The sequence below is a fragment of the Lemur catta genome, chromosome 9, assembly GCF_020740605.2.
Source record: "Lemur catta isolate mLemCat1 chromosome 9, mLemCat1.pri, whole genome shotgun sequence".
Classification (NCBI taxonomy): Eukaryota; Metazoa; Chordata; class Mammalia; order Primates; family Lemuridae; genus Lemur; species Lemur catta.
In genome coordinates, this window is record NC_059136.1 from 30,328,921 (window position 1) to 30,349,809 (window position 20,889).

The 20,889-nt window shown below is 35.9% G+C and overlaps 1 protein-coding gene across 4 annotated transcripts in view; it reads left to right on the plus strand.

Annotated features, from left to right (window-relative positions):
• The first annotated feature begins 368 nt into the window (after positions 1-368).
• ZFAT (zinc finger and AT-hook domain containing) overlaps positions 369-20,889 on the plus strand; it is a 296,047-nt gene continuing 275,526 nt past the window's right edge. For 2 of the 4 annotated variants that reach the window (XM_045561493.1, XM_045561492.1), the window contains exons 1-2: positions 369-467; positions 2,320-2,504. The gene's annotated coding sequence lies outside the window, so the exon portion shown is untranslated. The remainder of the gene's footprint in view (positions 468-2,319; positions 2,505-20,889) is intronic. The other 2 variants (XM_045561495.1, XM_045561494.1) reach the window with 1 other exon arrangement.

Below are 20,889 nucleotides of genomic sequence, written 5' to 3' on the forward strand. Positions count from 1 at the left end.
GACGTCAGGCGTCGGAGAGCGAACCCGGCCCCTTCCCCGCGCGCACGCGCGCACTCTCGCGCGCGCACACACAGAGAAACATGCACACGCGCGCGCACAGTCGTTTTGCCTCAGACACAGTGGAGGGAAAGGTCAAACTAAAGGCGAGGGAGCGGAGAGACCGGAGGGAGCCGCGCCGCCGCCGCGCGCCATGACGGCCGCGGCCGAGGCTGCTTTCTCACTGCGGACGCCGCCGAGCCCCTGCTCTCGCCGCGCCCCCTGCTCCCGCCCCCACCTCCCCCCGGCGCTCGCGCGTCCCCGCGTCCCCTCCCCCCGCCGCTCCGGGCGCGCGTCGGGCCCGGGGCGCGCGCCGGCCGGGAGCGGGGAGCGGGGCGCGGGGCTGAGGGTGGGGGCCGCGGCGGGCGGGCGGCTTCTTCGCCTGACCCCCGACCCCCTCCTCGCCCAGCCCCTGGACGAGAGCCGGCCAGGTGAGTGCGGGGGGAGGAGAGGGTGTCCGGAGAGGAGAGGACACCGGGAGCTCAGCCCCCCGCCTGACCCCCTTCCGGGGGCGCTGACAGGCGCTCGAGACGCGGCCTCTGGGGGGCGTCGTAGGGTCAGCCTGGGGTTGGGGGGGCGTTTTCAGCGCCCCTGGCCGCCGGGGTCTGGCGCCCGAGTCGTGGGGGTCTAGGGACAGGGCAGTGGGCGCTGCTCTGAGAGCCCGGCGTGCGGCCGCTGGGGCAAGAGTTGGAAGGGCGACCCGGGCGTGGGGACGGGCGACGGGAGGCAGGTGGGCCCCTCTTTGGGGCTTGGTAAAGTGCGGGGACGGGGCGAGGGGTCCCGCGGGAAGGTTTCAGGAAATATTTGTAGGGCAGTTGCGAGAAACTCTGCCCTCAAGACGAGGCGCCTTGCTTTTGCTGGGGCCAGCGAAAGTGGCGGATTTCACGGCAAAACTCGGGTGAAGCCAGGCTGGACCGGACGGAAGGGAGCGGGGCCGGGGGGACCGGTCTGGATAAGGACCAGAGATGAACAAATCCGCCTGTGGGTAGCACCAGGGCATGATGTGTGCACGTTGCCATGCCAGTGTTTAATGTTTGTTGCTTATGGTTATTTTAGGACTAAATGATAAAAAAAGTTACTTGGGAGAGAGGGAACTGCTTGAATTGTCATGAGTTCTTCTCAGTGCATGCAGGAAATAGGTTAATCTTGCCCACACAACACACACAAAAATGAATTTATGCCCAGTGGACTTTAAAAATAATAAATACAAAACTCTAAAGCCCTGAAACAAGGTAATGTTTGTCTGACGAGTTTCAGGTGTCAGGCTTCGTGTTCCATGGGAGAAAAATAGGAGGATACCGAAGTATTTGATATGCCCAAGCAGTCATCTTCTTGTAATAAGCTTTGGAGCCCATCAGAGTGGAGTTTAGTTGTAACTGCCAGGGTTAAGTAATCGCATTGACCCAGTGCCACCCACCAGTTTGGAGCTTTCCTGAAAGTTACTTAAAAGACTGTTGCCAGCCCAGTACTGTGCTGATTGTGAATAACCAGTGCTTTTGCTGATTTCTTTCCTTTTTAATTTTCCACTCTCACAATGTATGTGTGTATGCTACCTGTTTACCAAATGCTAGAATGAATTACCCATAGTTAAACTCTTCACTTTGAAATTATCAGGCTCTAGCTCTGGCATGTCTTTTTTAATATTTGAAAGTTGTTTGGAAATTTCAAATATAATGATTGTAGACTGATAGGGATTTTTTTGAGTATAAGTCTAGCATAAAACATACCAAGTGGATAATGTGTTTTAAAATTTAAATCTCATCCAAGAAAACGTCCTGGTTTGTGAAAGGTGCAGGATCATGACAGCTGAGGAAATGGCAGAATGGCAAAGGGTAAGAAAACAACCTGTGAATTTGGTGGTACTGGCAGCCTCAGCATGTACAAACTTGCTCCTTACCCAAGCATTTCTGATATGTGGGTGCTTTTGCTGTTGGTTATGGATCTTTGGTTATTTGTCCTTTCCAAAGTTCTCTTAACAAAAGATCCTCACTTTAAAATCAAGTCATTGTGGCATGTAGCCAGGCAGGGTAGGAAAGGTTTTCAGTACAAGATGAAGGGAAAGATTAGTCAGTTTGGGATCTTGTTAATTCTCTACAGCACTTTTGTAGTACCTGGTTTGTGTGTGTGAGGTCCCTTTTACATCTTGCTCTGATTGGCTATTGTTGACATATGTCTGTATACGATCCTGTAATGGGGTACTTAATGGTTACAACCTGAAAACATTATTTCTGGTAATATATAAATAAAAGTTTGTTTTTATTTCTTCCTTCTCTCTTTTTAAAGGGAACTATAGAATTGGACAAATGGGCACTTACTGAGCATATCCCCCTCCTGTAGGTCTTGTTGACCTTGGTAGCTTCATGGAGGTCGTGTGTTCATGGAAAGGAACAGTTCTTGACAGTTTACTCCAGGTGATAAACACACATGGGAAAGTAATTTGAGATATCCATATAGTGATTTTCTTAAAGGTCAGTTTATTGAGCTTTTATTTTGATCATTGTCAAAAATAAAATAATTCATTGACTTTTTTGAAATACTGTACATACATTTCTATTTTACATTATTTAAAAAATCACTTAATTTATTTTTCAATTTTTCTAGTATTGCTTGTATATTCTACCACAGATGAATAGCTCATTTTTTGGGTGACATTTTGAGAACTTGCTTGAGGGGAAACAGAGAGAAGGGTAGTAATGTTGGGGTAAATGTTTTAGCTTATGAAGGCAACTGTGCTCCACTTTAAGAAATTTGACATTTAAAAGTTTAAGATTACAAAGCAAATTAATTTGTATTTGGTTATATTATATGAGAATTTTGCAAAAGGGATTCACTATAAGTTGCCTTCAAATAATCCCTTTATATGGTACTTATCAAATGTGATTTGATTTATGAAAAATCAGTTAGCATACAACTATCTAGGAACAGATTTTTGGCATATGTAAGGGTTATCAGTGTGTTCCTTGAATTATCTCTGTCCCAGAAATGTTTGGGGACAAAGTTATATTCAATGTTGTCCCAGTTATACACCACCTATTAACGGTTTAACTGAGTGGAAAAATTGTCATCTGATTTATGCTGTACCATTTAAAGCTGCTGTCCCCAGCCCCCACTCAGCAGGGTCCGAGGCCCATTAGGGACAGCGCTGTAGAGCTTGTCCCCTAACTCCATCTCCCGGTCCATGAAAAAATTGTCTTCCACGAAACTGGTCCCTGGTGCCAAAAAGGTTGGGGACTACTGATAAGGAGTACATTGAAACCTAATTAAAATACTTTTCACCAGTGAGTAAAATGTTATGGTCAAGTCTGTCAAGAACCTTATCCAAAATAGTTTAGTTACTGAGGTATCAAAAGCACCTTGTTAGACATTCTCACTAGGACAGTGGTCCTGCAACAGAAGCCAAGTTAGTTACACGCAGACTTAAGCAAAATCAAAATAAATAGATTTGGTCTAAAGTCCACAAGCAGTAAAAATTGTTACCTTGAAATTTTCTCTAAGTGCAAATTATTCTTCAGAATTAAAGGCTTGATTTTTGTAAGCTGTAATTCTATTTGAGTCACTTGTGAAAAATGCTATTTTGATAAAGGAATGACTGTGTACTCTTTCAAGGGAGCTTTTTTTCTCCTTTGTGTTAGTTGCACACGAATTTATTTGAATCACAGGAGAGAATGAGTGAAGTACTTGAGGAGTTTAATTCAGAAATCATTTTGCTTTGGTTATGTATTGTAGAAAAACAAAGAAATTTGAGTTAATGTGGGTAGAACTTGTGGGTTAGTTCAAGCTTTATATGGGGATAAGGAGGAAAGGGAGAAAGTGGCTACACACTTTATTAAGGATAATTAATCAAGTTTAGTTTGCTTTATATTATTTATACCTGGCTTGGATAAGAGTGACACCATTGCCTTTCCCCAATTTTAGAGAAATTTTTTCTTAGATAAGGAATTTGAAGGGTAAGAGCTAAGCATGTGGGCATATAAGTGGTAAAAGTATCTCTAGAGTGCTTAATAGTATTTTGTTTTGTTTTTGGACATCAGACAGAAAGCAAGAAATTATTTTAATGCTGAATATGGGTCGAGAGCCCAGCTTTGGGATACTGGGCACAGTTTCGTTCCTTTTAGCATAATTGAATATTATAAAAATGGAAGGAACAGCTTGAATGATGCCATTGATTTTTTAGTACAGGCTCTTAGTTCTTCAGTTGAACAAAGAGTAAAAATTAAGATTAAAGAAGATATATTAGACGAAATGTTTTCAATTTTTTTTAATCCCAGGGGACTGTCTTAAAGGATTGCTAATTTCAGAGCATAGTGAGGTGAAAAGTATATTACATTAGATTTATGATTAGTGAAGACACAAAATTTTAAAATATATGCAAAAAAAGGAAGTATACGGCTACATTTTAAAAAATATTTGTGGCAAGATATGTGGGGATAGAGGTAATGCTTAGAAATTTTATTTGGAAGTTAAGGCTCATGTATGTTTGCAATTTCATTGTTTAATCTAGTGTCACTTTTAAAATGTCACTTAATGTTTCTGTTTCCAGTGTTCTTTTCAATAAAATGCAATCAGTAATGCAATATGCTTTATGTAAACTAGGGTTTCAAAATAATATTTGCTAGATTTCTTAAGTGCAAAATATTTAATACTAATATACGTATGTAAGTACACTACATGGGATTTTAAAAAGTTTAGGCCCTGTTATCTGCAGAATGTGGGCAACAGTTTTTAAAAATAAGAGAGGCTGAGTTCAGAGTTTTAGTCATAGATGACCCTGTAAATTGCATTTTCTCCTTTCTCCTTAAAGGGTTTTCTTTCACTCTTACGTGCTTATATTTTCTAGTCTCCACTCATGCTAATATTAAGTGTTGAGTCATCTTACCTATAGCATCAATAGAAAGTTCATTTGTTAAAACTGTCCTCTTTATTTTCTCCAGCTGTTCCCTGTGGGAGATTGTTTGAATTTCAGTTATTGAATGTAGTTTAATCAGAAGTTATTCTAAATAGGCTATTGCAATTTGCACAAACTAGGGGAAAATACAAATTTATCTTAAGATGATTTGTGAACATTTTTGTATTCCCATGGGGACAATTAAGCATAGTATGTATAATTTAATATTTCTATTAGCATTTGTTCTAAGTTAGCTTTATTTGATGTGTTGTTAAAATCAATGTAGTAGGTGCACAGTCTGCTTAAAAAAAAATCTATTTGTGGAATATTTTTCAAAAGGACCTAAAAAATTTTCCCTTAAGTTAACAAGATGGAAATTTTACTATAAAACCTTCTAATTGAATTAATTAGTTAAAAGTGTGGTATTGATATTGTTTTGATTGTTTTTATTGTACATGTGAGGATTGTTTATTTGTTTTTGTGGAATTGCTTTTAAGTATGTTTTTATTATGATTTATAAACAGAAACTTCTGTAAAAGAAAAAGGTCATTTTGTTCTTAATGATTATATGGTAGTCCTCAGACCTTTTCTATTTGAAAGAAGTGGAAATGAGTAATTTATTAAGCTGTTTGCTTAAAATGACTAATTTAGTTGGAATGTGTGATTTAATTCATTTTTACTATAATGTAGAGTTATCTTTATCCCAAATAAATTTATAGTGGAATCATTTGCTAGTTTTTGCAAATACAGGAAATCTGAAGTGTGCCTAGAAATGATCTATTGAAACCTAAGTGTTAGACTGAGTAAATATTATATAGAAGTGGCATTTTTCTTATAATGACATTCATATTGTTTCTATTAAGGACCATTTCTTAAATATGCCTGTGAGTAAACATATTGTATATGTGGATCAAATGATGTATTGAAAGATTTAATTTATATCATATGATTCTCTCCCCTTATTTTCCTTTTAATAATGGTTAATAGTCTCTAGTCACATGATATGAGAGAACTTTTAATGCAGGGTGATGGTGGTTGTTTTCTAGTGTTTTATCTGATGGAGAAAAGAAATGACAACTATCTGAGATAGTTCTATAACTCTTAATATGTATTAAACATTGTTTTGAACATTTGTTTTCAATCTGCTACTTACAAGGCAAATGACACTTTAAAAATTCTTGAGACTGTCTAAGTGATTATGTTCCCCGCAAATGTTAGTACTAGCAAGGAGGAGGGTAAGGGTAGAGAGAAAAGTTGTAGGGATTAGTTTAGATTGTATAAAGTAAGTATAATAGTTTTTTTATAAAACATTAAATTAATCATTGTATGCCTTTTCCCTAGGATTATAGCCTTACTTTTTAGTTAGCCTTTCTCACTGTAGAGTCAAGAGTTGTGAATTGCCACGAGAGTCATATGTGTATCTTAAATCAGCTTTGCATGTTAATGGCTTAGAAATATTAGATGACTGTAAAGAAGATAAGCAATGTTCACATTGATGATCATTTTAGTGATCATATTTAGAATTCCAAATTTTGTAAGGTGGGAGAACAGATGCCACAGTTACAGGTGAGGGAAAGATTTTTAGACAAAAGTCATTGTTAAGAAAATTGAAGTTTATCAATCTTGGACAAAAAGTACATTATAACAGTTACATTCTATGTCTTCCAGCACTGTACTAGTTTTGATTATTCTGTGCCTATGAATACACTAGTATTTGTCCGACCATGATTCCTAAAAATAGGTTAGAAGATGTGATTTTTTTTTATTATTTAAATTATAGTTTTAACTCAAGTGCAAAAGCTGATGGTTAATCTTTATCTTCCTTTTTCTATATTACAAATATTTGTCATTAATTTTGAAGACCTAGTACTGTATGCTTAGTTCTATATATGACTAGTTCTATAATTGATGAAAAACTACTAGAATGAGTTCTTGCACCTGAGAAGTTAAAGTCATGTCAGTAGAAGCATGAAGTAAGGAGAACGTATTTGTGTAGAGGTATTAATTTTTCTTTCGAAAGCAGTGGTTTTGAAACTGTGTTCTGCAAAGCATTCTGGAAGAATTCAAGCAGTTTCATACCAGTTGCAACCAGTGCATTTTTACTTTGGTTAATTTTAAGTATGGAACTTTGCATAGGATTTCACTTGAGAGGATTCTGTTGTTTAAAAAAATATGATAACCACTATTGTTGGCATGTTTGATCTTACCACTTTCCTGCTGAAATCCTAGCATTGTTTTTCTTTTTTTTTATGACTGATAAGATTTTCCTTTATCTAGCTCTAGCTTCATTCTTCATCTCTTAAATCACTTTCCCTTCCTTTCACTGTGAACCCTGCATTCTATTCCTACTTAAATTGCTTGATATTCCCTGAGAAGAAAAGTGTTATTTTTATATCTCCATACCTTTGCACATGGAACTGCCACCGTTTTCAGTTGAGCTAGGCAGAACTCTGTTCCCTTGGAACCTTGGGTCATATCTCCATAAAAGCACTTGTTACATTGCTTTGTGACTATGGCCTCCCTGGAGAGTAGAGACCATCTAATTTATCTTGTATCCATACTTCTTTGTGTTTATTCAGTGCTCAAATGTTTGTTGAATGATTGCATTTAGAATTTGAGAAGCAGTAAAATTTCTTTAATGCACACTCATGTGAATAAAACATCCCAGATCTAGTCTGTGCAAAGGATTTTCAGTGACAGTGTCAGGCATTATGCTAAATATGTAAAAGGCACCCAGTTGCACTTATCGTGAAGTATAATAAAGCCAAAAGATATATTATATGGAAAAATTATTAGATTAGGTATTAGTGGCTTAAGTGATGTCTTGGATTCAGTTATCAAATTCTAAAAGTTGATTGTAAAAGCATTTTAATGATAATTCTATATAGCCTTGGCTGCCTTTGAAAGTATTTCTTCGTATGTGATTAAAAGTAATGGACTTGGCCGGGCACCGTGGCTCACACCTGTAATCCAAGCACTCTGGGAGGCCGAGGTGGGAGAATCGCTTGAGCTCTCAGGAGTTCAAGACCAGCTTGAGCAAGAGGGAGACCCCGTCTCTACAAAAAAATAAATAAATAAAAGTAATGAACTCAAAAGGGCCTTCAGGTGTCAAGGTATGTAATATTGCAATACACACCCATAAAGGTTAAAGAGTGGACCCTGGAGCTATCTTGCCTAAATTCATATCACTCTCCTTCTTGCCTATCAATAGCTGTGTGGTCTGAGACAAGTTACTTAACCATTCTGTACCTCCTTTTTCTCATCTGTAAAATGAAGATAACGACAGTATTACTTTATGTGGCTGTGGTGAAGAGTATACCTGAGTTAATGCATGTTAAGCACTTAAAAGGATGCCTAACCTACAGAAAACAATACATGTTAGCTATAAATTGATTTGAAGTGACTTCTTTAAGCAAATATTGTGCATCATTTTCATATTTTAAAAATAATTGCTTTAGTAAATGAGTATCTAATTTAAAAGAAAATTAACATTTTTAGTTATTATGTTTTTAAACTGGTAGCTATTTCAGGACATCCAAAGTACTGTCTCTTTACTGACTCATTGTCCCATCTCCCAGTGGAACATAGACTCTTCTGTAGGATGGGTTGACATGGGAGATTTCTCCTGATTTCTGAGCTTAGCAGTGGGTTCCCATGACATGTGCAATTCTTAGTAGTGCCCACAACAGAGGAGGGAGAGAAATAGTGCAATAATCCAGTGACAAGTTCTTAAGCCTTAACCTGTACCAAGTCAGTCCTAAAGTTTCCTATTCCTTAATAGATGATAGGTGGTTAGCTTTTTTATTTTCTTTTTTACATTTTTCTTTCTTTTTCTTTTTTTTTTTTTTGGTCTTAGAAGAATAGATTTTTAAAAATCTGAATTTATATTTATTTCAGAAAGGCCTGTGCAAATTTCTAAGTTAACGAACCTGTTTCTTAAGCTCATTCTTTAGGTACATATCTGCAGTGAGAGAAGTAAATAGGCCTTTAGTAATTGTGTCAAGAACCATGTACTATGAAATCATATTAAATGTACACGTTTAGGATATAAAGAAAAATTAAGGGAAGAAAAAATTGTTTTTCCAAGGTATTTTATAAAGAGTGATTATTCATTTCTTATAACAAATAATCCACAGTCTGTCCTTATAGCCTACTTTGACTTTCTTGTTCTTGTGCTGTCATGTAACAATCAAAATATAATCAAAAGTTAGTTGGGTAACTTTAAAAAAAAATTCATTAAAGGAATGAATTTAACAAATTTTAGTGTTTAATTTCCTAGCTGTGAGTAAGTTGAAGATGAGGGGCTGGGGTGTAAAGATAAATTAGCTATTTATCTTTATATGTGACTTATACCAGGGAGTCCAGAGTATGCAGAAAATATATGGGGATTTGGAAGCTGGGAATAAGACTGCAAAAGTGCTGGATTTTGAATAGCAGAAGGAAACAAAGTAAGACATTATTGAGGGATCATTTTTAATTGCCAGTGTCATGCTGTGTAATAATCTGCCATGGGAAATTTCAGTGCTTATACAAATTGATTGATATGCTAGTATTGTCTTGTAATTAGGACACTAGTTCTTAATATTAACAATTTTTTTCTCAACTGCCATTATAGAAACTTTTAAAATTTTTTCACTTCCTCTGAAAATGATGAGAGTTAGGTCATACTAGGAAAAACAAATTCTAGAACAAATACAATTTTGACCAAACCTGTTTTCTCTGAAAAAAATCCAAGACCGTATCTATGTTTAATGTCATCTAGCCTTGAATTTCATTTCCGTTTAACAGTATGCCTTTTTATGTTTGTTAGGCCAAACAGCTTCTCATTTTACTTCATACCTCTGTTATTGTTCCATGTTGTTGTTTAATTAGAAAAAAGAAATGCTGTTTGGGCATTTCCAAATGCCTTAAAAATGTTTGATTACATAGAGGAGTGAGTTACTTTGTTAGGACTCACACCCAATTTACTCTCCTCAGTAGCATTTCTGACCATGTTTTTATCTGCCCTTTGTTTTAGAAGGTTTCTAATTGTTAGAAATAGCTTCTCATTGAACTAAATCTATTTCCTCTGTAACTTTTACTGATTCTTGGCAATCTGGGGCTATATATGTGAAACTTATTCTTCTTGTACACAATAACTCTTAAAGTATTTGAAAGTGGCTGTTATATCCTACTTGAGTCTTTTTTGCCAAGCTAAGGGAAAAAAAATCCCTGATTCTCAAGCCACATGCACATGGCATGATCTACAAACCATTCCCCATCCACGTTGCTAAACTCATGACAAAGTCTGTTTGTCAGTATACCTCTTAAAATACAGTGGCCAGAACTGAACTGTCTATTTCAGATGTGGTCTGACCATTGCTGAATACAATGAAGCTATTATCTGGATACTGTACTTCTATTAATGCAGCCTGAAATTTGCATTACATTTTTTTGGCAGCCACATTACCCTTTGATCACATTGAGCTTATGATCAACTAAAACCTTGTCTCTTTTTCATGTGAATTGCTTTAAGTTTAATCTTTCTCATTCTTGGCAGTTCATGCTTTGAAAGTAAATGCAGGATATTATGTATTGCATTACTATAAAAATTAAAATTAATTTATCAAATTTTATCCCATATGACTATCTGGAGATGTCAACTATCATTCGTATAAAACGGCACAATTTTCATGGTGTTTTCACATCTATTTTTATTTAATCTTTACTACAACCATGTAAAAATCGAAAAACAACTTTTCACTAAGTTAGGAATTGGCAGGTGTCTACTTCATTGCAAGCTTTTTGATTCCAGATCCCATGCTCATTTTGTTACTGTTCATTACTTTGGTATGTATTTAGCATGTCCGTTCCTTTGTGGTAAGCACCGTGTGGTGCTGGTGCATCAGTGGGCAAGGCAGATTACAGTCTCTATCCCTGTATTTAGGGCCTGTCTTATAAATAATTACTGCCAATTACTGAGCACTTTTTATGAGGAAGGCACTATGATAGACTGTATTCAAAGATATTTGTTGCCCCTCTCTATCAGGGTCCTCTCTGTGGTGGGATTATACTTCCTACTCTGTTGACATCAGGTTTGTCCACTTGGCTTTCCTTGACCAATAAAATGTTAGAGGAAATGACATGTTCCATCTCTGAGCACACGTTTCTCCATCTTGTGGTTCTGCCAGTGGCCCTTATTTCTCTGTCACGGAGCCAGTATGCCTTAGCTAGGGCTGGTCCCAGAATGATGGAGTAGAACTGAAGCCCACCTGTGATAGACATGTAATGTAAGTAAGAGATAAATACTTAAGTTGTAAGGCACCATAATTTTTGGAGTCATTTGTTACCATAGCAGAATATAGCCCAAACAGTGGTACTGACATCATTCAAGGTGCTATATGAAAATAAATAAGACTTAGGCGTTGTCCCCAAGGAGCTTGCAGTCTTGGTGGATGCATTAAATTTCCACAGGTTATGGGGAGTTGGGGAAAAGGAGAGTATATTATGAAAGGGTCTTTGAAGTTGAGGATCTTTCCTGACCTTCATCTCATCCCTAGAGTGAATCAGTCAGTATGCTTTAAATCTTGGGTCTGTGATCCAACTACTTACTCCCTGTCACAACCTCTTATCATCTAAAATTTGATAAGCATGTTTTCTGTGCCCTCATTCAAATCACCTTTTTAAAACAAATGTTTAAGAGGATGGACTTCTACAGAATAGTTGTTAAAAGCATCCTTCATAAATCTATTGATCAGCATTCAGTAGGTAAGGTGAAAATCAACTCAGTTGAACTATTTCTCTAGCATTTACAGAAAAGTGTCATGAGGTCGAGCATTTAAATTTTCCATTGCCATGTCTGTGTGGGCCTCTCACTTTGCATGGGATTTTAGAGAGACAGAGTCTAGGCTGGCATTCGAAAGGAATCTGTTTTGTTGCCCTGAGAAGCTAAGGAATACATGACCAGGATTCAGGGGAGCTTTGAAACCTTTGAAATAATTACATGTAAAATTTTATGTAAATGTACATTGTTTTGGTCTCTGGCTTTCATCAAATTATTAAAAGGAATTATAACTCCCCTGAAAGGTTACAAACACTGTTGTAGAGTGAAACTAGAAGTAGAACAAGAATCTGGAGAGCACCAATGTTTAAGAGACAGGTAGAATAAGATCCCAGAAAGAAGAAAAAGCATAATTAGAAAGGTTTGAGGACTGGGAGCAAATTTAATGTAAGAGAAGCCAGTTCCTTATTAATCAGGTTTTTTATTTTGTTTTATTTTCTTTATGATTCCTTGGAAATTACCCAATTTGTAGACATACGATATCTTGGGACATTATTTTTCTTGATCTATAAACATGAATTTAAAGTAATTTCTTCTTCTTTTGCTGTCTCCTCCCTAACTTGAACTTTGATTTCTTTTTCTTTTTTTCCTTAATCCTTATTTATCCTTTTCAGATTAAAGATCATTCTTCTTTTTTAAAAAGACTGACTCTGTTAACAGTCTTATCCAAAGTGAGTAACCTGGTCTTTGTTTTTCTTTTTGTTGAGAATGCATTAAGTCTTTTTATTTTCCTTAACACTTCTAGCAAGTCTCTTTTTTTAAACAATTTTATTGACATATAATTTTTATACAGTAAATTGCATATATTGAAAAATGTACAATTTGATAGACTTTGATATGTGTGTATACCCATGAAACCATCACCACAATCAAGATACTGACTCCAAAACTTTGTTTTCTAGTTCCCCTTGATAATCTTCCTTTGCATTCCCCAGACAACCACTGTTTGTTTTCCTTAACTTTATGTTTGCTTGCACGTCTTAGAATATTCTTCAGTATGTACTCTATTTTTGGTCTGACTTCTTTCACCCAGCATGATGATTTTGAGATTCATCTGTGTTAGAGCATGTATCAATAGTTACTCCTTTTTATTGCTAAGTAGTATTCCGTTGTATGGATATACTACAGTTTGTGTATCCATTCACCTGTTGATAGGCATTTATTTGGGTTTCTATTTTTGGCTTTTAAAAATAAAACTTGTAAGAACATCTATGTGCATGTCTTTGTATGGACATGTACTTTTCATTTCTTTGTGTATGCTACACATAGGAGTGAAATGGCTGAATCATATGGTAGGTGTATGTTTAACTTCTTAAATAACTGGCAAACTAAAATGGTTGTACCATTTTACATTCCTACCAGCATTATGCTAACAGTTGATATGGTCAGTCTTTTTAATTATTGCTATTCTAATTGGTGTGTAGTGGTGGTTTTAGTTTGCATTTCCTTAATGACTGTTGATGTTTAGCATCTTTTCATGTGCTTATTTGCCATACGGGTGTCTTTTGTGAAACATCTGTTCAAATCTTTTACCCATTTTTAAAAATCTGGTGGGTGGTTTTCTTATTGAGCTTTGAAGATTCTTTATATATCCTAGATAAAAGTCTTTTGTCAGATTTATTATGTGCAAATATTTTCCCCAGCCTGTGGTTTGTCTCTTCATTCTCTTAGCAGTGTCTTTCAAAGAGCAAGGGTTTTAATTTTGATATCGATTATAATTTATCAATTTGTTCTTTTATGAATATTGCTCTTGATACTGAATCTAAATTTTTTTGCTTAATCCAAGGTCACTAAATTTTCTGTTGTGTTTTCTTCCAGAAGTTTTGTAGTTTAGGTGTTATATTTAGATCAGCGATCCATTTTGAGTTAAGTTTTGTTTATGGTTAAACTTTGTATATAGAAAACATTTTTTTCTATATGAATGTTTACAGCACCATTTGTCATTTGTTGAAAAATTACCCTTTTTCCATTGAATTGCCTTTGCCTCCTTGTCAAAAATCAATTGTCCGTGTATGTGTAGTTCTCTTTTGGACTCTATTTTATTCCACTGAGGCATTTGTTGTTCTCAACACCAGTACTACACCCTGTTGATAACTGAAGCTTTATAATTTGCACTCCAATTTTGTTCTTCTTTTTTAGAACTGATTTTGCTAGTCGAGGTCCTCTGCGTTTCCTTATGGTTTTTAGAATAAGTTTAGCGATTTTTTTTTTAAAAAGCCTACTTGAGATTTTGACTGAGATTATATTGAATCTGTAGGTCAATTTGGAAATACATTTTAAAAATATTGAGTTTCTGACCCATTAGCATGGTATAGCACTCTATTTGTTTAGGGTTTCTTTAATTTTTCTCAGCAATGTTTGGTAGTTTTTAGGGTATAAGTCTTTTATATTTTGGTCACATTTTTCCCTCTGTAAGTTCACTTCTCCAGAGAAACAGAACCAATATACGGTATGTGTGTATGTGTGTACATGGAGAGAGAGAGAGAGAGAGAGACTGATTTTAATAAATTGGATAGTGTGATTGTGGTGGCTGGCATGTCCAAAATTCATAGGTCAGGCAGCCAGACAGGCAGGCTAGAGCTTCAAGCAGATTTCTGTTACAGTCTTGAGGTAGAATTCCTTCTTCCCAGGGAAACCTCAGTATTTTGCTCTTAAGGCCTTGAACTGATAGGCCTACAGGCATTATGGAGGGTAGCTTCTTTATTTAATGTCAACTGATTGTAAGCATTAATCACATCTACAAAATACCTTTAGAGCAATATCAAGACTAGTGTTTGACTGAACAGCTGGGCACCGTAGCCTAGCCAGGATGACACATTTAATGCTATTATAAATGTTACATATTTTAAGTGCAATTTCTGATTGTTGCTAGTTCACTATTTCTTTTATTTTTAAACTATAGCCTTCTTTTCATTACTCTTAAACAGATGAGTGACAGTCTTTTCATCCCAAATTAAGATTACCCTCTATCTTTTTTAGACATAACTTTAAAAATATGAATTTTTAAAGGAAAGTCCTAATGTTACTTAATCTCTTATTTTTTTTGTTTATTGGAATCATCTGACAAAAATGACAATTTCATTTTAACAGTCTTATCTCATTTTAGCCATCTTTCCTATTATTTTTTTCATCACAGGATTATAATCATAAATAATTTAGAGATTAAAATAATTATTGACCACATAGAGGCATTCAATAAGTATTAACAAATGTCTATTACTAGAATACATTCCATTATAGAATCATGGAATTATTGAGCTAAATGAACCTTAAAAATTAGTCTTAATTTTTCCCTTTTATAGGAGAAGAAACTTAGATGCAAAGAGGTTAAGTGGCTCACATCATATAAACATTAGAAAAATAAAAATAAACCTGGTTTTCATTATCCTCCTAGTTGTAGGATGACGGGTTCTTGAAGCAAAATGTGGAACAAGGGAAAAGGTAGTGACATCTATTTGCTTTTGTATCTGCTGCATTCTCTGTTGCGCATTTATTTTACACCTATGTTATTTCACACTTATCCTGGAACTAAGGATATTGGGATGTGTCAAACAGTTCCTCCCTTAGTGTGGAAACAGACAAGTAAACACACAGTTGCCGTGTAAGTAAAATGCTATGATAAAGGCAAGGTGAGCATGTTGTGGAAGTACACGATGGGTGTGTCTGCTCAGTGGTTCTAAGTTTAGATTCTGTTAACGTATAGAGTTGGATGGGCTTGACTCCTTATTTCAGTGTAGTGTATGTTATATTTCGTTTCCTAGACTTTTTTGCCTCCCAGCCATAGATCTGGACTAAACATAAACTAGTTTGAAGGCCATACATACATCAGGCCCAATGAGTTAATCCATGTCTGACCAGTAAGACCTATCTTGACAGCCAGGATGAGGGCAGCATGTCTCATTTTAAATAGAAGCCCAGTTAAAGACTAATATAAAAATAGTTGATCTTGAATAGATGTATTCCTTCTCTTAAATGATGCATATTTTATTCTTAATTTTGAAAAATTCTGAAAGGAAATTGAGGAACAGCAGTCTTTTTATTTGTTAATTTTGGCTTGTTTTCCTTTTACTGTTTTCTATTTTGGGGTGTGGCCATTCCTAAGAGCGCTAGCACATGAAGTTCATTGTTGATGTTATAACATGTTCTGAATCTTAAAATAAGGTACCAAAAATGCATTCAGAGAATAGGTACATAAAGTAGCACTGCTATAATTAGGGAGAAACAGTAGTTTTCTTTTAAGTCTTTCTCTTTCAAGAGCTTATAATTTTCTATAAAACTCAAACATTATCCCTTGGGCAGGTGTATTTTATTCTTGGTCTTCATTCTGTGTTATAAAGTTTGATTGAAAAGGAAAGATATTTTTTTCTCCTACACAAGGAATGTTCGTATTTGAATTTTTTTGTAAGACTCATTGCTGTCCTGAGCCTGCCTTCATTTAAAGAATAATATATTTTATCTACAAAGGAGTATCTTTGGCATGTACGTGTGTGTGTAAATCAAAACTTGAAAATGTGGCATACATTGTTGAGAATATTAGGTGATTCCTGAAGACTGTATTTGCCCAGAGTATTAGATAGCAACCAGTTTTAACAGTCTAATATGGTAAGTGATAAGGCATTATCCACCTCTTGGGTCATGTGAACATAAACTATCCATCTCCATTATCCATTTCTTGAGCTTATGAAGAAGGGAGTGAGAATCTTAGAAATTTGAACTGAGAAAATTGGACTCAAGTTAGCAGTTTAAAATGTGAAACCAAATTGTGTATGAGTTAGTTTTCTCCTCTTTATTTTGTGCAGATTAAGGAACTGAACTATATAAAGATTTTCTATGAAAAGGTGAATAAGCTTTCTGAAATGAATGATTTTAGTCTGTATAGAAATCATCTCCATCTGTAATAAATGTAAAACTGTCAGCTCTTTGAATATCTCTTTGCAATAATTAATCATCCTTCTAAGTTTACGGCACAGGTGAGAGAACAGGCTCTGGAGCCAGTCTGCCAGGTGCTGTGTGACTCTGCGTACATTGCTTTCTGTCTCACGTTCCTCATTTACAAAAAGAGGATAATATTAGTACCTACCTTATAGTGTTCCTGCAGGGAGTGAATGAGTTAATATATGTAAAGCACATAGAACATTGCCTCAAACATAGTAAGCAATATGTGAGTGTTTACCATTCTTACTGTTGCACATCCATCTTATCTATTTTTATTGTTGCATATGATATTTAAGTGAAGTTTTGTTAGTGAAGTTTTCACGGAGAACTTGACATTTAAACTGGGCCTTGAAGGGTAAACAGGCCTTATAAAAGTAAAATATAAAGAATTGAAAATATTAAAAGCTTTGTGAACAAAGTTGTTAAGAAGTAAAGAATCTTTCCCCTTTTTCCATTTATTGCATACTTGCTATATGCCTGCCACTGCGCTCAGTGTTTACGGATGAACATTACATTATCTTATTGAATTCTCACAATAACCCTACAAGGCAGGTATTTCAAATTGTCATTTTACAGATAGGAAAGTAGCCACAGAAAAGTAAAGTCACTTTTTCAAAGTCACAAAGTTAAATATTTGGCCTAGTTCTGTCAGTCCGTAAAGCCCCAATTCTTAATTATTATCTAAGACTGCCTTCCTAGGGGTAGACTATCAGATCATTCCAAAAAAATCTTTAAAAGGATGAATACTCCAGGGTTGGAGTTCAATACATTAATAGAATTAGAATATCATGGATGCATGTGATCACTTGGTTGCTGTAAAAGACTGTGGATGCTGTGTTTGCTAGTCACTTCAAAAGACTGAAGAGAAACAGGCAAGCCTGTCCTTGCTGAATACATCGTTTCCCCTGTGATTCTGTCGGTATGCAAGTACTTACTTTTTCTGAACTGGGAATTGTGGTTATTGAAGTTTATATTATCTCTTACTAGAAATTATACAAATTTTCTCAGTAGTATCCTGGTTAATACTTTGGATTTCAAAGTTTCCACATATTTTTGTTGCTTAGAATTGCTGTTTGCTTTTCAGTTCCCTGCATCAGAAAAATGTCTATATTTCTACTTTCCAGTCTTCAGCATTTATGGTTTCATGTTAGTAAGGTTTGTTAGGAATATAATTAGGATATTCCTTCCATCCTCTAGCTACTTGTCACATCTTTCTTTTGAAACTTTTAGGGAATTAATAATTCCATACTCATTCTTTTTCTGTTCAAATATCTCACTGGCCTTATTTAGACTTTAATTTTAAGGCCAGGAGCGGTGGCTCACACCTGTAATCCCAGTACTTTGGGAGGCCGGTGGGAGGATCTCTTGAGGTCAGGAGTTCAAGACCAGACTTTAATTTTAATTTTTTTGTGTACTACTTCCTTTCATTAATTAGCTGACAGTAGTTTTTCTCATCTATATTTTTAATGCCTTTTCTTCACTGTTTAAAACTCCCTTTTTCAGATGTAGCCACTGACTCAGGTGCTGTTCTTGCTTCAGACTTTGTAAGACTAGAATCAGATGTAAATGAACTAGAATCTTGATAACTGAGATCTTTCTCTAGAATTTATATATTTCCCTTTGCTTTTAAAAGGGAAGAACATTATATGGAAATAAATGTCAGAGATTTAGCCAAAAATTAAAAAATAAAACCCCAAAACATTCAGGATTTGTCAGTGAACATTTTTTTAATACCTGTTATAAGAAATTATGAAGATTTTTACCTTTAAGTAAATCTCATCTCTGTCCTTTTTTTTAGAAAAAAATATCCACCATGAGGGAGACCTTTATGATCTGAACTATTGCAACAGCCTTAGAGCCAGTTGCTTATCTGCATCACCTGCCCCCCTTTCAGATCATTGTCTTTTCAGATCACAAACAGTCTGACATTTCTTAAACAGTAACCTAATTTTGTTGTATTTTGTCTTAAAAATCTTCATTGGCTTTTTTTTTGCCCATAGTGTTATCTAAATCCCTGACAGGCTTCATCCAGCCTTGCATGCCTCCTTTAGACTTGTAAGCTCTGTGAGAATAGGAACCTTAGCTATTTTATTCACCACTATATTTCCATATCTAGATCATTACCTGAAACAGCTACTTATTCCGTTAATACTCTAGGCCAGAGCTTCCCAATAGTTGTCCGTCTAGTCAGTTACAGGTATGTTGAGAGGTAGTTATTGGTGCCTTCCACCTTTGGGATGGCCAGATGAGTCTTGGCTCATGGTTCAGGGCACCAGTAAGAGTTATTGCAGTTGAGGTCTCTGCATAATGTTGATGCTATGCTGAGCACAGACAGGAAGATGCTCTGCAACCTCGGTGTCTACTTCAGCAGCCTCCTTCAGAGTGTACTACTGCCCATTGCAGATGAGGGGCTATGGAGCTGCTGGAGAGTTTATGTTCCAAGTGCCTGAGGAGCCAGCACAGCAAAGGTGTTACTAGTTCCAAGTTGGGGCTGGAAGCTGTAGAGGCCAGGCAGGGGTTCTTGACTATAGGTACAAGTCTCAACTATGTCTTCACATATGGTGGATATTTTTGGAACATTTGTGGCTGATACTCCTTTGGTGGCATTCAAGTTAGCTGCAGGCTGGCCAATATAACATCGTGTGTTTATCTGCAGATTATTTTTAAATTATTTAATATTGATATGAACTTGGTATGAAGATGTTCAAATGGTTTTGAAATCTATATCTTGCCATGAAATAGAAGACTTTTTGGATGTTTAAATATAATTTTAACTACTGTAACTGTTTGACTAAAATAAATGATTGTTTTTCAATGAACGAATAAAGTATAAGTTCAGTTATAGCCTAATTTGAACAATAGTTTCTTAAAATACTATTTAAATTATTTTTTAATACCAATACATTTAAAATTCATTGATAGAACTTGTTTATAGGAACTCTGGATTACATTACAAAATGAAAGAAATGATTAAAACCAAGTTTCTCTTTTATAACTTTAGATTCGTAAGATTTTCTTAACTGAAAAGTAAAGTTAAAACAAAGGGTAGTGTTTTTAATACGATTGTTGTAATATCACTGTGTATGGGTCTAATTAGCCCACTGTCTTTGAATAAGGCTAGTGTTGTGATTTTTTTGCCCCTGTTAGTTGATGTCATGTCAAATATAACTGTGTGAGAACTCTTTCTACTCACCCAAACCACGCCCATCATTGGTCATCAGGTCATTCAAATACAGACTTGCTTTCAGGGGGAATGTGTTCAAAAAAAATGTAGATACAAACCTATAAATGCTATTAACAGCTACACAGTGCTTACTGTTTCAAATATTTTTATACTCTATTTTGTCTTCACAACTATTTTATGAGAGCTTTTTTCTTTCATGTTATAAGGTTTTCTTATATTACACATTGGGAGACTGATGTGGAGTAGTTAAGTGACTTCCTCAAGGTCACACAGCTAGTATTTAATACATAAGTGAAAGTACCAAAGATTTGGAGGAAGATATGACCTCTTCTAGGAAACAGCAGTCAGACTTTATGAATGATACATTATAGGAGAATCATTTATCTCTCTTGTCTGTAGAAGAGTACTCTTTTTCTCAAGTATGGCATTAAGTAGATTATTTACTAGAAGAGCTTAAAAGTAGAATAGTTAAAACTAAATAAATGTAAATGGATAATTTCTGAAAAATAAAACTATTTCAAAATTAGGTAAGTTGTAAACAGGCTTCAGAGCGTGGTATCAATTTGAGACTATATGCATGTTCTCCATGTCACTAAGGTTCACTGAATAAGGTTTCTTAAATCCTTATTTGCTGAAATCTCTTTTTGTTTATGTATTGAGACTAGAGTTGGCAATTTTTTTCCTGATGTGGATTTTGAAAATTATGTATACTTGTTGAAATGTGGGTTGCATTATAGTGATGTATTTATATGGTGCTACTCTCCAGGTTTACAGGAAACTTAAATGTTAAAAGTTTGGCTTATATATGAATCATGGAAATCATTCTGGAATCTATACTGGTTATCATTTTTGTCTTAGGTGCAGTTTGTGGTGTTTACTAAAGTCTCCTAAACAGAGTTTGCAATCTCTGCGCACTCTGTTACCTGGAGAAAGGAAAAGACTCTGCTTTTCAATTCCCTCCCGCTGCTGCTAGGACTTTCAGTGGGCACAATTTTGAGAATTTAAAAAGGTGCTGGCGACCATTCAAGT